Source organism: Fusarium coffeatum, assembly GCF_003316985.1.
Source record: "Fusarium coffeatum strain FIESC_28 chromosome Unknown BRIP53273_contig_6, whole genome shotgun sequence".
Taxonomy (NCBI): Eukaryota; Fungi; Ascomycota; class Sordariomycetes; order Hypocreales; family Nectriaceae; genus Fusarium; species Fusarium coffeatum.
The window spans coordinates 42,249-49,160 of NW_022157805.1; positions in this window are offsets into that span (position 1 = coordinate 42,249).

Here is a 6,912-nt window from a genome sequence, read left to right on the forward strand (position 1 = left end):
GTGATTTGGGTGATAGGAACGATGTGAATGTGTGTGAACATGGAAGCTTGTGTTTCCTTGCAACGGCGCATATTTTCCGAGCCTGGAAAGTTTACTCTTGTCTCGCCCATTCCATCCAGGAACAAACTTTCAACGGTTGCGAATATTGCGCTGGATCCTGGTGGCTGGAAGTACCCAGCCCATTACCGCTCCAGCTTCTTGGTTGTGGGACCGGAAACCGTTACATTTGCGTATCAGTAGTATGTGTTCATTTTGACTCACGCATGGTGCATTAGCTTGGGACTTTTCAAGCTGCGAGCTGGTATTCAGGATCTGATAGACTGAAAGTCGAAGCTGGAGCCAGCTCCAGCTTCAGTCCCATATCCCAGTCTCGGCTACTGTTCACATAATGCCCAATTGACAAACTGAATATTGTAGAGCGGGTCTCATGGAGATCTGCCGTGATTATCAACCTCAATTGGCAGAAAAGATCACCATTTTTCGGGCAGCTAGTCTTCCGAGCTGTGCCAGGCATTAAGAAAACCGCCGACACGCCGCAGGTGAAGACTAGTCAATCGTATGTTTTCCCCACGAAGAGTTCTTCGCATTATTTGGCGACTTGTGCTTGGTGGTGTGCCCTGTCGCCGCTAAAGGAGGCCCTCAAAGGGTCCCTTACTGCTCAAGGTTACGAGCCCCCCCACCATGCTGTGAGGCCCTTCACAGGCTTGGAGTCCCTGTAAAAGTCCCTGTCTGCTATTTTACTTGACCCACCACCAGTTTTTCGTAACTCCGATTTCCTCTTCAGGCACTATGAACGCGGACGCCAGTCTTGGCCTTATGTCACTCAAGATCCAATCACGGTAGCCAACGATTGCTCTGTTCACAAATGAGGAGACAAGATATGCACGGGCAGGCTAGTGGAACGGACCGTTCTCTTCTTCGTTGGTTTGCTTCCAACGAACATTCGCATGCGCCACGATTCTCCGTGCGGCAGAAGTCAGGCGGATCTGGGCGGCATCGCTTGGTTGGCTCCAGACTCGTCTTGCTTCGCCTCATCCACAATTCGTCTATCTGTCGCGGGCTCCAGACTGGAATTTTGCCTCTTCGATGGAACTATGAGGATTGCTCATACTGGCGGTCAAGTTTCGATATTTTGTCTTGCTTCTCGTGTGACTCAATCGACCGGGGCCAGTCGTGTTCACATGGACAAGTCCAGTCGCCTCATGTACAGGTCGCGGGCTATCACAGCAATATTTCGGGGAGAGCGGTGACAATTGACTGATACTGTGCTATTCCTTGTCGAACTTTATGACTTTGTAACGAGAGCAAAACTGAGATGTGGTGTACAGAGTATTGTGGTGTACATTATACCAGGATTTAGATTTTGCGCATTCTTGGTCGCACTGTAAATGGATTAGTCTGCTGTAGTTTGGTAAAAGCTGTCTTGTCAATTGGCAAACAGCCCCAATCCATCAGCTGAATCGGTGATATCTGGGATTATAGGCGTTGCAAAGTGTAGCAAGGTGGCATACCCTTGTGTAGAATTGAGGAGATGATAGACGGCTCAGTCGTGCGAGGGTGAGTGGCTTCAAGATATGGTTGGTTCAAAATCGCAATTCCATGTCCGAGCAGAGCGATATGCACTTTGATACTCAATGATGGAGGTGTCGCTACGACGACTGCTGACCAAAACAAGCAAGAGGTATGTTTCTGTGCCTGGGCTGAGATGCAATGTGACGCGACATTAATTCACTGCATTTCCATGATGGACAATGGAAGATCTCTTGTTGCGGGGTCGAAGATTACGATTCCTCATGTAGCACAACCTGCAGTTTTACAACTGCACGGGTTCTGGGCAACACCTTCCAAGCAATGTCGCACAGCAACAGCAACTTGAGAAAGTGGTACCGATACTACCTACCTACTGCGCAAAGGTGAAGCCATGAGGTGTAAGTTTGGCAAGTGCGACTTACACCTTCCCAAGTCTTACTTGACTATAGGGTAATCTTGCCAAAACTCACCTCTACAACATCAACTCTCGGCTATAGGCAGCTTCACTTACATGGGTCCAGAACATGCGCTGGCCTGTTGACGTGCGATTCCTGGCCCTGCAATGATTGCGTTGTTCTTGAACTGGCAACTTACAAACACCCAGCGTCTCGAGTCACTTCGCCTAATCAACAATAGTATGACTCTAGTGATGATGCCACGGGAGACATGGCCTCAGTTCTTCATGCCCATGATGGACAATTTCTTCTGCGACCCAATAGCATTTCATAATCCCACTTGGGGACATCGATTGGCCTTGCGTCCGTCAATCGCCATTCTGCGGGGCTATAACCGATCCTTCTCTAGCCTCACGGTAAGGATTCTGTGTCTGTGCACTCTCATCTGTCATTAGACCCTTGTCAACGCCCAGCTTCGAAATCTTGCTCTTTTTAGTATTTTTCCTTTTCATCAGTTTTCTTTGAGTTGAATGTAACAGTGATAGCTGCTAGGCTTTGGGCTTGATCCTTGACGGACTTCGGGAAACAATCAGACAGGCATCAAGCAATAGTGGCTTCAGATCCTTACGCCTGTGCGAGCTAATGCCCTGTTCCCGCTTTGCTTCGCATGCCCGTCCAGCCTTCAAGTGAAGATGCTTTGCATAGAGGATTAGACCGTAGTCTCTTACGGAAAGACTCTTCTTCACGGACGCTCACCGACTGTTCCGCCCGCTTTTACGACGCCATATTCCATACCGGTGACGACAATACCTGGCTGTCGTGAACTTCGGGAGTTCGAGACATTTGTGTTTGGACTGGCTAATATATAACAATGTCTTACATAGCCATCGTGGTGTCTCACTTCAAAGTTGGCCCTTACCAACTCTACAGATCCAGTTGGATGATTTCATCAATCTTGAGAGCGGCCGACAGCAAGGGCACACATGCGGACAAAAGTGCTGTCTGGCAGCACATATCGGGTAGCTACTTAGTGAGAAACTTGACGACGAGGATTGAATGCAGGTGATGAAAGCCGATAGGCAGTCAAATTGAGAGATTATCCGAGTCCCTAGTCTATGCACACACAATCGACTACGAATTGTTAACTTTGAAGAGCAAAGCCGAGGTGTCCCTCATTATCGCATACGGTACATACAGCGAGGTGATTAGAAAACGTCCGACGAATGCGGCAGTCAACTCGAAGCGTCACATCTGAGCTCTCGGTTCTCATTTTCTCATGCAACCCCCCCCAGCATCACATCACAGTGTGCATGTGCCATTCCAATCCTGGTCCGCACCAATCCGTCCAGCCCTCTACTGTACCTTTTACTCGCACTCTCGGTCTCTCCACTTCCGTTGCTCAAGCCCATCAACGGTTTCGATACGCATCAGCTTCTTCGTGTCAACCAATGGGTCATCCAAAGCTCACTTCTGCACAATCTCACATGATGCCAGACTAATGCGACCTTCTCGACCACTGTGGATGGCGAAATCACAGGTCGCATTATGGGTGAGCTTCTGGAGCTTCGAATGGTAGCTTGGGCAGCGGAACCATGTCCAGCGAACAAAATTCCGTATCTGGATCAGAAAAGAGCTAGGTATGGATGGCAGGGAGGTCGGGCGGGGAAAATGAGGGACAAAAATCGTGATTCGAGTGCGAGCAAAGCCAAGTCCGCATATACTCCCCCGCCTCTCAGTTGCACAGTACAGTACTATTTTACCAGGTCTATCTAATGAGTCTTGGCAACCGGAGGCTTTTTCTTTTCAACCTTCAAATATGTCTTGTCTTCCCTGACAGATAGACAAGGGCCTAGTCAGCTGTCGCCTCGATCTACTGTACTGTACTGTGCCAGCATCAGCTTCTACTCGACTCTGTTGTTGATCATTCCATATTGGCAACTTGCTTGCCATTTTCAAATTGCGCATTTGCACGACTTTCCTTGTGCGGTCTCATCACTCAGGTAATAGAGTTCAGCTTGAACTGGCCAATACCCTGGATGTGCGTTTAACTCCCGTCCATCTTAAGTTTGGACCGGCCCGCCAGGGACAAGAAACTCTTTCCGCGGACCCTTCAACGGCTACGGAAAGGCCCACTAACGTCTATGGTGGTGTGTAAGTTATCGAGAGCAACCAACACACTCACTGTGAAGATTCAAGGTACAAAACTCAATCTCGAGTATAGAGTAAAGTTTCTTCAGCCACACAAGGCTAGACCGTCTGAAGCACTACGTGACATGACACCTTTGACCGGACGAAGGTTTCGTCCGGTCACATTGAGATGAATCGCGTCGTAATGGAGGGTGAGAGTTCGTGATATCGAATTATCAAGCTGGGGTTGAGCTGTGATATTCGAGGTCGGCCGCGAGTTGTGGCCCATGTTGACAGGCTAACAGGGTAGGTAGGCAGCTCAAGCAGGAATGCTGATGGAACAGTGCTTGAGGTTGATAGTAGATTGCGACAAAATTTTGATAGACAAGATTTGATGAGGATTGTACGGGACAGAGTATTACTCCAGTCCGGTTACATTGAAGCCGAGGACTACGACGCTGGCTGAAGATCAGAATATTAACATGTTCATCAAATGGATGAACAGGTCCCTGCGCAATCCAGTTAGATTGGAGAAGGCGGACCACCCGGAGAACAACCAAGACATTAACTAAGAGGGAGCATCAGAGTAGGTTGAAAGAACGTAGGATCTCCATGTAAACAGAAGTCAAGGTTGCTGAGGAGCTGAGCAATTATTGGAGACAAACTACATCAAGCGAACTTGAGCAAGACCAAGACCTAGTACACGTTTTTCCATAATTAGCCCAAATCGATAAAGATTTAGGTCGCATATGAGCATGATCATGACCAAATTATGTCGGTATGTAGCAGGGAATGCGGGCTAAATTAAAAATAGATGCTAAAGTGAAGACTAGATGTGACAAGATGTGATGGGATTTGTTAGCGCTGGGTTGGTGTTGCACTGGTTGAGCCAAACTCGATTAAGCGCCGAGTGGGCGACAAAGTGACAATTTAGCCCGAATTATGTATCCGAAAAGAGAAGATGAGGGGGCTAAATGTTAAAATAGGAATGAAGGGCCAAAGTCTCCGGCCCAGACGGGTCCTGGAGCCGAAAAGAGAGTCTGTCGAGTCGGTTTATCGAAGCATGCCTGCAGTTGAGCTGGAGCAGGGAGCAAGGATCAGGGATGCTACGGAACGAACAGACGACAAAACGACCAACAGACGGAGTCGACCGGCAGTGTTTAAATTGTACAGTAGCGAGCGGGGACAAGGCAATGACTCGCATTGGCGGGGGAGCTATATCCATCACTCAGGCCTAGAGAGAAGTCCAAGTGGGAATGTTAGAACTGACAGGCGATACCATCCTAGGAGATGAGCAGACGAGCTACCCTTTTGTGATAAGATCCAATGGGCCACCAGTCTAAAGATTAGATCAGTACTAGACTCGGAAAGATTCATGAGTTTGTATAAGGTCCGTGGTTTCTTTGCACTGACTCGATTCGAGGAAATAAATATGGATAATGCCATTGAAAATTGCTAATTATGCAACCGTGTGTTGATGATTAGTTGATCAGTTGTGAGTTGAGATAGCTCACAGAGACACAAACAGAGAAGACGTGATGACTATCAAAGATAGGCTAATGTACCTTGCGAGGTGCAGATGATACCTAATCCGGCTCAAGTTCTCAACCTTCAATGGTATGGTCTTGCATACTTTCTTGAATGGTGGTGTAGGAGAGACTTAAGCTGGTTGGTAGAGACTGATGATCTGACTGTTGGTTTCTGCAGCGTCAGCCTCCTCCACAAACATAAGCAATCTACATATCCATCTCTAGATAAGATCGATATTGGATCTATTGTCCTACTACCAAGCAGGTACTGTCCGTGTCATCCAGCCACCAACAATGATGTTATAGATGGCGAGAATTTCTCTCAAGACCCTTTACAAGCGATTACATACACGCAGTCCGTTAATGCCCGTTATGGTCCGCTTATCACATCATCTCTAGCCCAAGGCTGTCGAGTTTCCCCGCTCGGTTCGGTGTTTTGTTGATCACTCTTAGGACAAGAATACTGTCAGGGTCAGGGTCTTGCGCTAGGACAGGACAGGGTAGCCCCTGGAACGGTCCTAGAAGAAGAAGGCAGAGATTATCGTCTTCTGATACCTGATTGGCTTAAGCTACAATAGCTCCCTGTCAAGCCAACTGCGGCTCACGGCCAATCCAGATCTGAGGCCGGGGTAGCAAGACAAGGGTGCTAACGTGATTTGGGACTAGACCCTGCTTTGACCCCTGCCTCGCGGCAGGAGCTCCTCATCGGTTGGTCCCGTCCCATCACGCACTAATGCAAGCGTGTCACCCTCGTCTGTCGAATCACGGGCCAGAAACGCTCCTTCTCCAACGACACTACACGACAGTTACATGGCTAACAAGGCTCCTTGCTCGGCCTCTTCACCAGACCGATTCTTTTTTCCCACCAAATGACAGCAGATTTCAATGCGACCCGACCTAGCGCCAGCAGAGCTTTTCAGCCACCTGAGGGTACTCGCATGTACCTTACCGAGTATTGCCTCGTACTCGACAGCAACATCAATGAACAATGGCCTTGTCATATCCACTAAAGGATTGTCGTTGAGGACACCACGCGGGTCGGGTACTCGTCAAAATGCTACGGTCCACTGCAGAATAGTGAGTACCGACTACGAAGTACGCTGCATTATTTCTCAACGCTGAGGCCGCATGATTCAATATTTGTCTGTCTCACTCAAGGATAACCTGGTCACCAAGCTTCGGACGAGCTGAAAGGCTATCAAGACATGCCAATGCCTGTCTAGAGCTGTTTCTATATGGCTCAAAGCTGCAATGCACGACTCCTTTCAACACTCGTGACCTCGAATTACGGAATATCTTTCAAGACCCACGATCACCCCCGCGCTGCCAGA